Below are 16,674 nucleotides of genomic sequence, written 5' to 3' on the forward strand. Positions count from 1 at the left end.
TGAGGTGAGGCTTCTTGTCAGAACACAATTGGACCCTTAGCTAACAAACAACCCCAGAAAAAAGTGAAGCGATTCAGTAAAGTCCTACATTTAGTAACACTCCGGATTTTGAAAACTCTGATCAAAGGGCCAGAATTAATCCCACTAGTTAGGATTTGTACAGATCTTAAGAGGAAGCTTCTTCCTTCTTGAGCTGTATTAATTGGAAGTCAAAGTGAAGCAAAACCCGACCCATCCACCCTCCTCTTTGAACGATGAACTTCAAATATTGACTCTCTATACATTTATATGGCGCCTTTGCGTGTATTGCGCACTTCCATCAGGGCAAGATTGATTGCAAACTCTTCCCTGTCCGAAAATTCTGCCCTTGAAATCCTCCCGTCTACAAGACCTGCGGTGGCTGCGTGGCTGAGAAGACTGAATGGCTGAATGGCTGCGGGGGAGAAGCGGCAGGTACGTGAGGGTCCAGACATTAGTTCCATATTATTTTGTAAAGAAGTAATCAGAATATATTCACGACCACCGATCAAGACGAGAAACACCAAAGCTTCAGGGGAAACGAAAGTAACACACCAAAGCCTCAGGGGAAACGAAAGTAACACAACAAGTGGAGGGCGGGGCTCGTTCACCTACTAAAAGGGGGATTTACCCATCTTAATCGAAGACTCCGGGAAAAACGTCTTTCTTGCCCCTTTAACTGTTGCAACAAATAAAAGTTTGGGGCCAGGAACCTTCTGCGTAGAAAACTCACCAAGATTATAAAGTCCTCTTATTTCCAGGCTAAAACGAATCACTGAAATCAAACTCATCTCTGACATACATACATACATACATACATACATACATACATACATACATACATACATACATACATACATACATTATTTGTTTGTTTGTTTATTTATTTATTTGCTTGTTTATTCATTCGTTTATTCATTCATTCATTTATTTATTTTATTTATTTATCAAAAAGTACAAGGAAACAAGTATGAAAACACATGAACAAATGGCACAAATAAATGGATATAAATAAGCCATAAACACATAAAAAGAGTAGATATAAATGGGACAGTAGGACAGGGACGGTAGGCAGGCTGGTGACTTTATGCACGCCCCACCTCCCCCGCTTCTCTCTCTCTCCCAAAGTAACCAAGTCCCACGCTTGAAGCGCCCCTTTTTCAACCCCTCGGAATCGCCCGAAAGAAAAAACAAGGGGACGCGTATTGCGATCACAACCTCTCCCCGCAACGGCGTGAAGGGGAGACCGGGGGGAGTCGATTCCAGCCTCCGATTGAGCTCCTGGCCAGACTCTCCCTGGAAAAACTTCCAAGGACCTCAGAGGCCGCTGAAACATCTGGACCAGATCCTTTTGCCAAGAAGCAGATGCTAAAGAAGTTCCCTCCGTGCATTCGCAAAGTTATATTGGATTAATCTATTACGTTTCCTTTTGCACTTATTCTGCACTGAACATTTGCTCTTTGGTTGACTCTTCCCTAGTATAGAGAGAGATTTCTCTTTATAAGATCATTTATAACAGAATTCGTCTTCATAGTTGAGATAAACTTCTGCTCTGCTAGGGTATCTCCGATTCCTTCACCATGTATGTTACACGGGAGCGCCCTCTAGAGTCCTGATCCTCCTATTGCTCTTTTGTATTGGCTGTTCTACGAACCTCTATGGGGCTGTGGAGAGCAGGTCGCTTCAATCCTTTAATAATAGTGTTTTGGAAGGGGAGACGGCTTCTGCCCCCTTCCCCCTCCAGATGAGCCACGCTATTCCCAGATTCCATCTTTTTAAAAAGCTGTTTGCCCTTATCTCTTCTAGATGCCAATTTCCCTATATTATGACATTGGCTTTTCATATCCTTAGTTCAATTCTTAGCAATTCATTTCAAGGGGAAATTAGACAGGTGTTTCAATCAATGGGATGATAACCAGCTGTGAGTGTGGCAGGTCCAGTTACCTAACACAATATAATTCTGAATTTCAGAAGAGGCAAGAGGAAACCCAAAATATTTTGGATGAAATGCAAATATGAGTTAAAGAATTCACTAGGGAATATAAATCTGTCAAGAAATTAAGATTTTATAGTAACAGTTCTCCAAGTTAACCAACTGGAAACAAAATTGAATATGCAAAAGACAGACATTTTCAATTTATGAATAAACCAGGGAAATGGTTCTCTTATAAGCTTTCTTTTATAAGAAAAAGAAAATTTGTGGGGGAGGGGAACAAGAGGGTGATAATGTATTGATGGACAATGTGGCTTACATTATTTAATATATTAATATTTAATGTACATATATAAAGGACATGTTATTCTATTGGAGAAAACAACTGAGTATCAGAAGTACTTTTGCAGAGTACAGGAAACAAAGAAAAAGATAAAGGCTAAAGTGCAGAAAAAATATATAAAAAAATAGAAAACAAAACCTTCCTACATCCTTAGCATCGAATACCAATATAAGTCCAAAATTATCTGTGATTTTAAAAATGATCATTTTTCTATTATCTATTTTTTTGTAATCATCAAAAAGTCTAGTTACAAATACATTTTTTTCTGTTTCATGCAAAAAGTCTCTAAGGGGTTTCCATTCAGTCCAATCTTTTCTCTAATCAAGGAAGTCAATTTAGCCTTGTCTGCAAGTCCCCTCATTTTTCACCAACCATTCCTCTATTGTGGGAAGCCTCTGGTTTTAATCATACCCAAATCTTTAAAATCTTCTGAATTTGTCTAGGTATTTGTATCCTAGATTTTTGGAGCTTTTGTTAGTCTAAACAGCTGGATGAACAGAATTGTAGATTCTACCAGTAAAAATGTTAATGTTTCAGTTATGGCTGATGTGGAGACATCATGAAGGAGATGATAAAAGTTTTGTTATGGTTTCTGATCCTCCTTCTCCATAACTTGTCTGTTAAATTCATCTTCTAGAGGAGGAAGGGCAAAAGTAAAACAACATGAAATTCATTGCTTCTCTTGAGACAACTTCTCACAATTTCTTCCTGGTGTTGGTGCAATTTTTGTTTTGTTTTTTCCACTATGGCTCAGTAACGACATTATCATAGGCTGATGGAGAACAGAGATTATGTTCAAGTGCGATTGTTGCATCTCTGTTGACTTGGCAAGGCACAAAAACCAGGTAGAAGTAATAGCTTCCCCAGTGTATTTTTAACTTTAGCACTGTGCTTGCCTGGAATGATGATGATAATGATGATGATGACGACAACAACAACAACAACAACAACAATAATAATAATAATAATAATAATAATAATAATAATAATAATAATAATAATAAAAAAATTCACTGGAAATTGTGCCAAAGGTTTGGATTTGAGTACAGCAAAAACCACTGGAACCATCAGGTTGGGAAGGTTTTAGAGAATGAGAAAGTCAAGATCTTGTGGGACTTCAGAATCCAGACTGACAGGCACTTGGCCTACAACACACCTGACATAACAATAATTGAAAAGAAAAAAGCATGGTTCATTGACATTGCAATACCTGGTGATGCACAAATTGAAGATAAACAGCAAGAAAAAATCACAAAATACCAGGACTTGCAAATTGAGGTTGAGCGACTATGGAAAAGCCCTTGGAGCAATACCTAAAGGGCTACCTCGCTATTTGAAAATTCTAAATTTACCTGACTTGAACATTCTGACTCTACAAAAAAACACCCTACTTGGAACAGCTTATATCCTCCGACGTTACCTTAACAGTTCCTAGGTCCTTGGTTAGGACTCAAGCTGTTGAGCTACCAACCAGCCCCAAAGGCTGTGAATCTCACCAAAGATTAACATAATAATAATAATAATAATAATAATAATAATAATAATAATAATAATAATAATAATAATAACAACAACAACAACAACAACAACAACTCTTCAAAAAAGTACCCTCCTTGGAACAACTTATATCCTCCAACGTTATCTTAACAGTTCCTAGGTACTTGGTTAGGACTCAAGCTGTTGGGCTACTAACCAACCCCAAAGACTGTGACTCTCACCAAAGATTACATAATAATAATAATAATAAGTCAAAGAAAAATAACTCGAAAAAATCATGAAATACCGCGACCTGGCCATCGAAACTACACAATTATGGATGAAACATGTAACAGTGATACCCATTGTCATTGGGGCACTTGGTTCCTGTTGTGGCCCAGCAGCGGCGGGCTGAGCTGTTGGTGGAATCTGACAGCGATGAACATTATGGGACTGCCCTGGAGGCTGAGGAAGACTCTCGGGGGTGTTCGGAGTCAGAGCAGGGACTAGAGAGCAATGTTCCCTCTAATTTTTTTTTGATGTGAGCAGAAAAGTATAGTGTTTGAGCGGCACATTTTCATGCCTGAGCACCCAAATTTTTTTCACAGATGTCACCTAAGACAACAACGAAATCAGTATTATTTGAAACTCAAAGTTATGTTTCTTCAAGGTACATGCTTAATTCAAAGTGTTATATAATATCAGTATCACTTAACAACGCTCCTGCTTAGCAACCAAAATGTTGGCTCAGAAACTCTGGCATTTGAAGCACGCAACTTTTAAAGCTGTCAATTTACAAGACCCTTGCACCCCTAACCCTTTAGGGAATAAAACCCCCAGGGGTCTTCAAACCTGACAGCTTTAAGATTTGTGGACTTCAACTCCCAGAATTTCTCCTCCAGTCATGTTGGCTCAGGAACTCTGGCATTTGAAGCATGGAAGTCTTAAAGCTGTCAAGTTACAAGACCCTTCCACCCCTAGAAAAAAAATCTGACACCTTTAAGACTTGTGGACTTCAACTCCCAGAATTCCTCCTCCAGTCATGTTGCAGCGACGTCATCTGCGTGGATCTGCTCCATCTTTGCTTTCTTCATTGTGGGCAGGGCTACTGCTGAAGATGCCGAGGAGTACGAGTTGCCACCAGAATAACTGCTGCTACCTCCTCCTCCTCCTCCTCCGCCTCCTCCTCCTCCTCCTCCAACAGAATCACCAGATTTGCTCCTGAGCTCAGCGCTGGGTTACCTCTGCCCCCTCCCCCTCTTCCGTGCTTTTGAGGAGCCATGAAGCTTTTTTCCCCCTGCTCCCCCCCGCCTTCCTACTGTCTCCCGCAGCCTCATGGCTCTTCAAAAGCACGGCAGAGGAGGACGGGGGGCAGGGGTAACCCAGCGCTGACTGAGCTCAGCTGCTCCGAGCGGAGGGGAGGCGCTGCTGCCACGCGCGGAGATGCCGGCTGGAGCTTTGGTGGCTTCATCTCAGCCGCAGCGCATGCCTGTTAGAGGAGGAGGAGGAGGAGGAGGTGGCAGGCAGCAGTTCTTCCGGTGGCGGCGGGGGCTTTGGGGCTTCACAACTAGCCTCAGTCGCCCCGTGCTCCTCAAAGCAAGTCTGGGGAAGTCCTTTGCAGGCGGCCCGTTCTAGCTGCCTGCAAAGGACCTCCCCAGCTTCCAAAGCCTGTGGCAATAGAAATCACTGCGCGGCAGTTGAAAACTGCTGCGCGGTGTTTTCTTGCCACCTGCGCGCTAGCGCAACCATGCACCTTAGAGGGAACGTAGCTAGAGAGGCATGTTGGCTACCAGGTGGCATCTGAGTCAGGGAGCAGTGATGAGGAACAGAGGGAGGTTGTCCCTGACATACGGATGTGGAGGGATGATAGGAGGAGGCAGAAGCTGTGGAAACAGGCTCGCAGAAGGAAATAGGACTGATTGGCCCCTCCCAGAGAGCTTATAGGTGGGGCGATGGGAGGGGAAAAGGGGCAATTAAAGTAAGTAAGTAATTAAGCTTGGAAGGCCTCGGACGTAAACTGAGGACCATTATCCAAGACTAAAACGTCAGGTAACCTATGGGTAGTGAAAAGGCTGTCTAAAACTGCGATGGTCACCCCAGAGGTGGTGCTATGCATCGGAAAAAGTTCGACCCATTTAGACAGGGCATCTACGAAAATGAAAAACTTCTGGCCCGCAATGGGACCCATGAAGTCTACATGGAGCTGACTCCACGGAGCCATGGGACTTCCCAGTCCCTGTACGGCACAGCGGGAGATGCCGGATGGACCCTCTGACAGGGGGAGCTATGTTACACCCAACTTGTGATATCGGCATCCATGGAGGGCCCCCAAACATAGCTGCGGCTGAGGGCCTTCATGCGCACTATGCCCGGATGGCCCTCATGGAGACGGATCAGGATGGAATGCCTCAATGCAGCAGGGACCACAACACGGGAGCCCCAGAGGAGGCAGCCTTGCATGATGGATAATTCCTCCCGACGGTTAAAGTAAGGGAGGAATTGAGAGTCCCTAAAAGCTGGAGGCCAGCCTCTGCGCACCGCATCCAGCACTCTGGAGAGGACAGGGTCCTTCAGCGAGAACTGGGCGATGTCGGTTGCTGACACAGGGAAGTTCAGTTCATCGATCAGAGAGATGGACGTAGAGGGCACGGGGTCGGAGACTAACAGGGGCATGTCCCATATGCTTTCCTGGCCGGTAGACCAAGGTATACGAGTAAGCGGCCAGGAATTCGGCCCAGCGGGACATGCGCGGGGAGATAATGGGAGGGGTCAGGCGGCCAAGGCCCAAGCCATAGCAAACATGTTGGGTCCGCAGTAGTTGAGGAAAACTCCTCATTTCCTCTCAAGGGTGAGATCAGTTAGATCATGAGCCTGAAGGCCATAGTGGAGAGATGGCACGGGTTCACCACAGATTCTCTCATCCCCAGTTTTGTAGCCGCTACCGGCGTATTCAAGAATGAGGAGGTGGCTGGTTGCAGCAGAACTATTTATTAATGTTAACTCAAGAATAACTGAACAACCCGGCAAACCCCGTCTGACAGCTATTTATATGAGAGCTGTTAGACGGGGAACCAATGGGAGGACTGTATTCTTCCCACCAGCCGGCAGGCGCGTGTCGACCAATCAGGGCTCCTCCTGTCTCCAATGGTAGCCGCTGGTCATATCTCCGAGGACACAACACCTTTAAGGTGCTTTCGTTTCTCCTGAGGCTTTAGTGTGTCTTGTCTTGAGCGGTGGTGCTGGGTATATTCTAATTACTTGTTTACAAAATATTCTCCTTTATCAGTTCTCACCCCTGTCATTTGAAGCCATTTGAGAAATCAAAAAATGGCCTCCATTTTCCCCTGGAGGGAAATGGATCTTCTTTGAGCCTTTAAATTGTTAAAATAAATTAATAATTGGCAGCTTTTGTGAATAAATCATGAGAATATTATTTATTTATTTGCTCCTCGATTAAGCTGGAGCCTTGGAGGTTTACAACAATACAGTTGTATACGAATACAGAACATAGAATGTAAGCAATATACAAATGGAACAAAAAGTAACACACAAAATAAAATCAGTCCCCAAAGGTCCTCAGGAGAAGCCAGTTCACTTCTCTTATCACTTACTAGAGGATCATCCCAGTTTATTTATTTTTATTTATTGGATTTGTCAACCGCTCCCTCTCCCCAAGGGGACTCGGGGCGGTGTACAGACAGAATAAAAAACATTATATACAACAATTACAAAACCCCATAAAAACAAATTAAACACAAGTCTGTACAATAGTGCAAAAATTAATTAGCGATTAAAACCAAATTAAAATACCCCAAAATTTAAAATAACCGGCCAGGAGAGTCGAGGGATTAGGTCATGATTGTGATTGGGCCAGGCCAGCTAATTGGAACAGGTGGGTCTTGAGTTTCTTACGGAAGGAGCGGAGATCAGTAATGATTCTAATGTCAGGGGGGAGGTCGTTCCAGAGGGTCGGGCCCATCACAGAGAAGGCCCTACTCTTGGGCGTCGCCCGCCGGCATTGTTTGGCGGATGGCACCCGGAGGAGTCCCTCTCTGTGAGAGCGAATTGGTCGTAGGGATGTATGGGGTAGGATGCGATCCCGCAAATAACTAGGTCCTGAGCCATGGAGCGCTTTAAAGGTGAGAATCAACACCTTGAAACGCACCCGAAAAGCCACAGGTAGCCAGTGCAGCTCGCGCAGGAGAGGTGTTACATGGGAGTACCTAGTACTCCCCATAATTGCCCACGCGGCCGCATTCTGGACCAGCTGCAGCCTTCGGGTGCATCTCAAGGGGAGCCCCATGTAGAGAGCATTGCAGTAATCCAGACGGGACGTCACCAGGGCATGAGTGACTGTACGAAGGGCGTCCCGGTCCAGTAGGGGGCGCAATTGGCGCACCAGGCGAACCTGGTGGAACGCCCCCCTAGCCACGGCCGTCACGTGGTCGTCCAGCGACAGCCGCGTATCTAGGAGGACCCCCAAATTGTGCGCCCGCTCCACAGGGGGGAGTTGCTCACCCCCAATGGCCAGAGATGGAGCCCACTGGCTGAACCGGGGCGCCAGTAACCACAGCCACTCCGTCTTGGAAGGGTTGAGCTTGAGTCTGTTGTCGCCCATCCAGACCCGTACGGCCTCCAGGCACCGGGACATCACCTCGACGGCTTCGTTGGGGTGGTTCGGGGTGGAGATGTATAACTGAGTATCATCAGCATACAGATGATACTCAACCCCGAAACCTCGAATGATCTCGCCCAGCGGCTTCATGTATGTGTTGAACAGGAGAGGTGAGAGGACCGAGCCCTGTGGCACCCCACAAGTGAGTGGCCTCAGGGTCGACCTCTGCTCCCCTGCCAACATACATTGCGTCCATCCAGAGAGGTAGGAGGAGAACCACTGCAGCACGGTGCCCCTCACCCCCAATCCCTCCAGCAGACGCAACAGGATACCATGGTCGATGGTATCGAAAGCCGCTGAGAGATCTAATAGGACTAGGATGGAGGAACAACCCCCATCCTTAGCCCTCCAGAGATCATCCACCAATGCGACCAAAGCCGTCTCCATGCTGTGACCGGGCCGGAAACCGGACTGGCGCGGGTCTAGATAGTCAATTTCCTCCAGGTGACGAGGGAACTGTTGCACCACCACACTCTCTACAACCTTCGCTAGGAAAGGAAGGTTGGAGATGGGACGATAATTGGCAAGCTCTGATGGGTCCAGGGAAGGCTTCTTAAGTAGGGGCCTCACCACCGCCTCTTTCAAGCCAGCTGGCAAGGACACCTCACTCAATGAAGTGTTCACTAGTCCCAGGAGCCAGCCTCGTGTAACCTCCCAGGCTGCCAGTATAAGCCAGGAGGGACACGGGTCCAGTAAACATGTGGTGGCCCTTAGTCGCCCGCGTAACCTGTCCATATCCTCGGCGGCAACAGAGTCAAACTCCTCCCAGAATGGTCCCTCAAGACTCGCCTCCGATGTCACCCCTGGATCACTGAAAGAGACCCATTCGCTCCGGATTTGAGCGATTTTATCCTGCAGATATTCCCCAAATTCCTCTGCTCTACCCTGTAGAGGGGCTTCCCGCGGCCTCTGTGAAAGGAGGGAGTGGGTCACCCGAAACAGGGCGGCAGGGCAGTTTTCTGCGGACGCAATAAGAGTGGCACAGTATTGACGTTTGGCCACCCTTAATGCCACAAGGTAAGTCCGTAAGTAGGCTCTTACCTGTGTTCGGTCAGATTCAGAGCGTGAGGATCTCCATCTGCTCTCTAGGCGTCTCTTGTGGCACTTCATCACCCTTAGCTCCTCGGTAAACCAAGGCGCCAGGGTGGTTCGCTGCCACCAGAGAGGCCGCAAAGGTGCAACCCGGTCCAAGGCCCCGGCCGCCGCATTATCCCATGCGGCCACCAGGTCCTCCATCCGGGAGCGGGTCAGGGCTACAGGAAATGGCCCAAGCTCCATCTGGAACCTATCTGGTTTCATCAGTCGCCTGGGGCGGAACCATCTAGGACCTTCTGGTTCTGCCTCCCCGCGATGGGGGGTAGCGCCTGGGAAGTCGAGCTGGAGAAGCGAGTGATCTGACCATGACAGGGGTGTAATAACTAAATCCCCTATTCCCAGATCACTCTTCCACTGGCCAGAGACAAAGATAAGGTCCATCGTGTGTCCTCCCTCATGTGTGGGGCCCTGAATTATTTGGGTCAGGTCCATGGCTGTCATGGAAGCCATGAACTCCTGAGCTGCCTCGGATGACTCGCCCGTCGACGGCAGGTTGAAATCCCCCATAACTAACAGCTTGGGGGTTTCAACCGCCATCTCTGAGATCATCTCGAGGAGCTCTGGCAGGGCCGCTGATGCATAGCGAGGAGCCAAGTATACAATCAGCAAGCCCAACTGACTCCCTGGGCCCCATCTCACACCAAGAGACTCACACCCGGATATCTGTGGTACAGTGAACTCTCTCGGTTCTAGACTCTCCTGTAAAATTACCGCTACCCCACCACCCCTACCCCGGGCCCGAGGCTGATGGAATGCACGGTATCCTGGTGGGCACATTTCCACGAGGGGTAAACCCCCCTCGTGGCCCAACCAGGTCTCCGTAATCCCTGCAAGGTCCAGCTCCCCCTCCAAAATCAGATCGTAGATGAAGGGGCCTTATTGACAACGGACCTTGCGTTGCACAACATCAGCCCCAGGCCCTGGCTCTGTGACTCCTGGCCACCTAGAATGTGGGGGTTGGTACAAATGACCGGGCGTGTCCAACAGCCACGGTCTCCCAACCGACTACAGAATCTTCGTCTGTCCTCGCACCCACCCCTCCCCACGACCGTTGGAATTTTAAAAGGGCCCTCTAAAGGAACATCGTTCTCCTTCCCCTCCCCCATTCCACTCACTTCCCTCTCGATCCCACCTGTTTGCCTGGCCCTACCCCTATTCCTGGCCTGGTTAACCCTCCCCCCCACCATTAACGCTAAAAGCGTTAAAAAACATTTAAATAAAAAACCCCTGAGCCTCCGTTTCCTCCACCTCTCTGGATTAATAAATCTGTCATCAAGGTGGGCCCTCGAAAGGGCGAAGGGCCATGCCTGCGAGAGGGGGGACTCCCGCAGCAGGATCAGGTCTGACCTCGGATACGTGGTAGCTTATAGTCTCAACAGGGCCTGAGGTCGTTCTGGGGGCTGCTGATGTTAGGCTTATATGTCTTTGGAACCAAATAGGTTAACAGCCAGGGCTACAAAACGAGTAGAGATGGATAAGTGCCCATAGTCCACAGTCCTAGATGGGGGATATTAAACTGATGAAATAGTCGCTAAATGGGGCTGGCAGGTGGTCTGTGGAGGAGGGCGGGAGGGATCGGTGGCTCCCAGCCGTCGTTCCAACCCCAGCACCGCTCCAGCCGGTTTAAGATCTTTCCTTCGGCGGTTCGAGCCTAGCCCGGCTTTCGCATGGCCTTCGCTAGGCCTCCAGTAAGTTCGAGGCTCGCGGTAAGGCGGGGATCCGATGTTTGGCATCCCCAGCCACCATTGCCACCCGGGACGCCGATGCCGCCTCCCTCCGGCGTCCCTCGCTCGGGTCACCATCGCTTCCCTCGTTCGGGCTGTCGCTGCCCACAAACCTCGGGTGGTCGCTGCTCAGAGATCACCAACTCCACTCCACTAACACCTGCGACTTCCCGGAACATGCCAATGTGCCAGCACGCCCGCCGCCATTTCCCGGCTCTCCGCAGATTTTCGTACGGAGGCCTCCTCCATCGGCTGAATGACCGGCACCTTCTGCTCGCTTTTCCCTGGCTGTCCGACCACCCTGGGAGACCTCTTGGGTCCTAGAATGTGCTAGGGTGGTCATCTGGTAGGTTCCTGGTCCTCAAGATCGAGAAGAGGACTGGCAGCATCCCAGCCCCGTCAAAAGGAGCCCCGTAAAAATACGGAGCTCAGAGGCCGACCGCCATTCCTCCAGGAGGCTCCTCCCCTGCAGTTGGTACCACCTTTCAGGTCATCTACTCCAGGACACTCATTGGGTTGTTGAGGGGCTTCCTGTCATACCTCTTGGTAGGTAGGTGGGAGATCCTGAGCAGATATTCTCTGAATATGTGGATAAGGCTGGCAGATTTGATCAGGAAAGGTTACTTAGCCAGTTGCATGTTAATATTTAGTTTTAAAGAATTCTCTCTCAGGACTTTGAGCTATCAAGAATTTCAGCCTGTTAGGACACTGCTAGCATCACTATTAAAAACACACAACTGGAGAATGTATTCCTCCCATCTAGAGTAACAGATGTGTCCCTGAGTACTTATTGTGTTGACTGTTCTTTTCTGTTACAGAACTGTAACTGTATGGTTACAGTTAATGTACAGTTCCGGGTTTATTTATTTATTTCCTGCTGAGTTAATTTTTGTTTCCAATCACTTTAGGCAGCATGCCTGGTCCTTTCCACTTATTTTTACTATAACTTTGTGAAGTAGGACAGACTATGGGACAGTGATGAAACTAAAAGTGACTCAGTGAATTTTGTACCCACATCACATACGAACACGGGTCTGTACATTAACTGTAACCATACACAACCCTGGCAATTTATTCCATGTCTGTTACAGACACGATAAAGGTTTGGAAGGATGAAAGTCATCTCATCCAACTTCTTCATTCAGAGAAGATTCTCTCCATTATACATCCGTAATTAGCTCTTTCAAAGGGTAAAGATTTCCCCACTCCAGTCATGTCTAACTCTAGAGGGCGATGCTCATCTCTGTTTCTTAGCCAAGGGAGTCAGCATGGTCCAAAGAACTTTCCGTGGTCATTTGTCCAGCATGACTAATATGCAGAGATTCACAGAAGACTTTTACCTTCCCACTGAACTGCAAGGTTGGCATCATCTTTACCTTTGCCTTATCACAACTGTATGATTAATGACATTTGAACCATCATACATTAGCTAAGCTTCATATACAACATCAGATGTATTTCATAAGTAGTGATTTCATTCAGTTAAATTTCTGTTGTGTATTAGCAGTAGCACTGAAACTTATATAGCACTCCATAGTGTTTTACAGCACTCTCTGAGAAGTTTACAAATGTCAGCATATTGCCCCTATCAATCTGTCCTCATCATTTTACTGACCTCAGAAGGATGGAAGGCCGAGTCAACCTTGAGCCAGGCAGGTTCAAACTCCGAGCTGTAGGCAGAGTTTAGCCTGCAGTACTGCACTCTAACCAATGCACCACTACAGCTTATGGAAGAATCAAATATGTACTTCAAGCTATCCTTACCTGATTCTAACCCCCATCCCTAGTAGCCTGGAGGAAATTTGCGGCAGCAAGATGGTTCCATCAGCTGCTTTGGGGTAATAGCAAAATGCATCTAGATATCCAAATTATCTCTTCGACTGTCATATTTTTTCCCATAGTAAATTTGTTTTTTTTTTCATCATTTACTTGATGGTGCCCCAATACTAGAGCTATTAAAGTTGAGGAGCAAAATTGTGCATTAAAATTGAGATATGCTTCTAGATTTTTTAAATATGTTTTTTATTTTATTTTTATATATAGATCAACATCAAAACATGAACGGGGCTGCGGGGGGGGGGGGGGGGAGAGCGCCCATCATGGCCTCCTGCTACTTGAACAGGGAATCAGCTCATCAAAGAAGAGAAGTAAGAGTGACATCATTTTAACTGAGCTAGATTATATTCAGGATATCGCCTATCAACTTGAACCTCAAAAACTGTGCAAATGTACATTTTGTACACCTATAAAATCATTGTAGGAGTCAAACTTTTCACAATGTATTTATGGACAAGGAAGCAACGAATCTTTGCTAGATTCCCAAGTCAGTCATGAAGGCTCAAGAATTCTGAGAGTTGAAGTTCACAGATCATAAAGGGGCCATAATTGCCCCCACCCACCCACCCAAGTATACCCTCCCTAAAAGTAGGAATGGTTTTGATTTGGAAATTGCATGTTTACACAATTGTGAAATCTTCCAGGAGGCAGATAATGTACTTATAACTTTCCCTATTGGAGGTGGGAGCACAGTAAAAAAATGTGGTTTTGATCAATTTAAGTACCCAAACAATATGGAATATTTTAGCTGTATACAAACTTCTTCTAATCTGTTTTGTAATCACAGGGATTGTGCAACTGCTACTACAGGTAGTTCTCAACTTACAACTGGTGACCATTCAAATTTACAACAGAACTGAAAAAAGTGACTCACACGTAGCAGCATCCCCATGGTCACATGATCAGAACTCAAGATGCTTGGCAACCAGCATCTACTTAGGGCACTTCTGGCATGCCAGAATCAGGGATTGCCGTTTGTGACCTTCCCAGATGGCTTTTAAAAAGTCAAATGTGGGAAACCAGATTCACTTAAGCACCATGTGAGTCACTTAACAACCAGAATAATCCACTTAACAACAGTGGCAAAAATGGTCATAAATTGGGCACAATTCACTTAAACTGCCTCACTTAGCAATGGACGTTCTGTTCCAAACTGCCGTCGTAAGTCGAAAACTGTCTGCATTGTGCCAATGATGTGTTTTATAAATAATCTGTGCTTTAATTTGGTAGCCTTTTTTCTGCAGCATCAGACCTTGTATTGAATTCCATATTTGTCACAAAAAAAACAAACGTCATCTAGAGTATAAACAAAATAAACAGCCTCCATCATTCACTGTAAAGCGTGTACAGTACTTCCTCATAAATACGCTGATGATTTGCAGCACAAATTCTTGCTTCTAGGAAAGAGTTATAACTATTAAGTAAAATAGAAGAACTTTTAAAACTTGCCACCATTTAATTTGGTGTTTAAAAGCTGTAATTGAAAAGGAAACAAGCAAGCTGAATGACAAAATAAAGTAATATAAAATGCATTGCTTCTCCTGAAAGCTCTTTTGCCAACAATTCTCATATTTCCTTCTTGTTTTACTGAGGATTGGTATCCACGTTATCGTAAGTCGGTGGAGAAGGAAGAGGAGCAGGATTTGGTGCAGCTGCGACTGCTCCACCTTGGATGACTTGGTAAGGCATAAAAACCATAGTTGGCTGTAACAGAAAAGAATAGTCAACACAATAAGTACTCTGTTATGTCCTGGCAGCCAGCAACAATCTTTTACATACTCAGGGACACATCTGTTACTCTAGGTAGGAGGAATAGATTTTCCTGTTGTGTGTTTTCAATAGTGATGCTAGCAGTGTCCTAACAGGCTGAAATTCTTAATAGCTCAAAGTCCTGAGAGAGAATTCTTTAAAACTATATATTAACATGCAACTGGCTAAGTAACCTTTCCTGATCAAATCTGCCAGTCTTATCCACATATTCAGAGAATATCTGGCTTCTCCTGAGGACTTTCGGGGACTGATTTTATTTTGTGTGTTACTTTTTGTTCCATTTGTATATTGCTTATATTTTATGTTCTGTATTCGTATACACCTGTATTGTTGTAAACCTCCAAGGCTCCAACTTAATTGAGGAGCAAATAAATAAATAATATTCTCATGATTTATTTACAAAAGCTGCCATGTTATTAACTTCTTTTAACAATTTAAAGGCTCAAAGAAGATCCATTTCCCTCCAGGGGAGAATGGAGGTCATTTTTTGATTTCTCAAATGGCTTCAAATGACAGTGGTGAGAACTGACAAAGGAGAATATTTGTAGCTCAGGGTTTAAATGTTGGTCTCTGAGCTTGCCTGTTTCTTTGCAGACGTTTTATGATCCAAATAATAAACTGGCACTGATGATGCAAAGGTGTTTTTTACAAGATGCAACTGCACTTTCTGGTTTTTCTTTGAAGACTTTTCACTTCTCATCCAAGAAGCTTCTTCAGCTCCTTTGGGACAACCATGACCTGGATGACTGAGAATATCCATATGGACTGCACTGATGATGTTATCGAATTTGAGTAATGCAACTTCTGCAAGAAAGCATCCAAACTAGAGAGCAACATTTTTTAAAAAAAATGAAAAAGGCCTATTTTTTTCTTCAAATCAATGGACGTATTCTGGAAAAATGGGATCAAGTGACAGAACCTTTAAATTAATATAGTCACACTACTTAAAGTAAATATATGCATTTAGAATTGAGCCCTCTTGAATGAGGACATGAATTTCTGCATCACGGAATTATAAAGGGACGACAGAAACTGTGTTGTATTCATGACATTCACTCTACAGCAAAACAGAAGCTGGGGAGAAAATTGGATCATCTAATTATTCATATGCAGAAGCAAATAAACTACAGGGTGTTGGATCAAAATTCAAGCCTCTCCCACTTTAAAATATTACTGGGTAACCTGAGTAACCAACCTCACTTATTGTGCAGGATAATAAAAAAGAAACAAGCAAAAGGTGAGGTTAGGTGGAGTTAAATATAAAGAAGAAAAATGGACAATTTTACTTACATTCTTTTAACAATGAGAACTGCGAAAGCTATTATCGGAGTATCAAATAGTTACCTGGGCATCAATACAGCAAGCTGCCTGGCACCCAAAGTGAGCCAGGGAAACAGTGATGCAAAATTCCAGCACGCTGAACAAGAACAGCACACTGGAGATGCCAAAACCGACACTCTGTAGAGTAGGAAGACAAGTGGAAAGATAGTTGTAATCTGATGAGAAATTAATGTAATGGTGTGTATTGGGAGGAACAATTGCAAGAAGGGATGAGGAGATGGAGGTGGCAGGAAAAACTGGTATAGATTTCAACATGTGCAGCTGTATTATATGCTATATAGAATTCTCAAGTATTCCTTATTTACCTTATTTACCAAAACATATTTATCACTTTTTTAATAAAAATAATCCCCTCCCCACCAAAAAGAAAGAAACTGGAGAGGGAAAAGAAATCTATAAAGTCATATGCATGATCATAAGGTTGCTTGCCCTTATTTAACACATATATGTATATTTAAAAAAT

Source organism: Natrix helvetica (assembly GCF_964273705.1).
Source record: "Natrix helvetica genome assembly, chromosome: 1".
Taxonomy (NCBI): Eukaryota; Metazoa; Chordata; class Lepidosauria; order Squamata; family Natricidae; genus Natrix; species Natrix helvetica.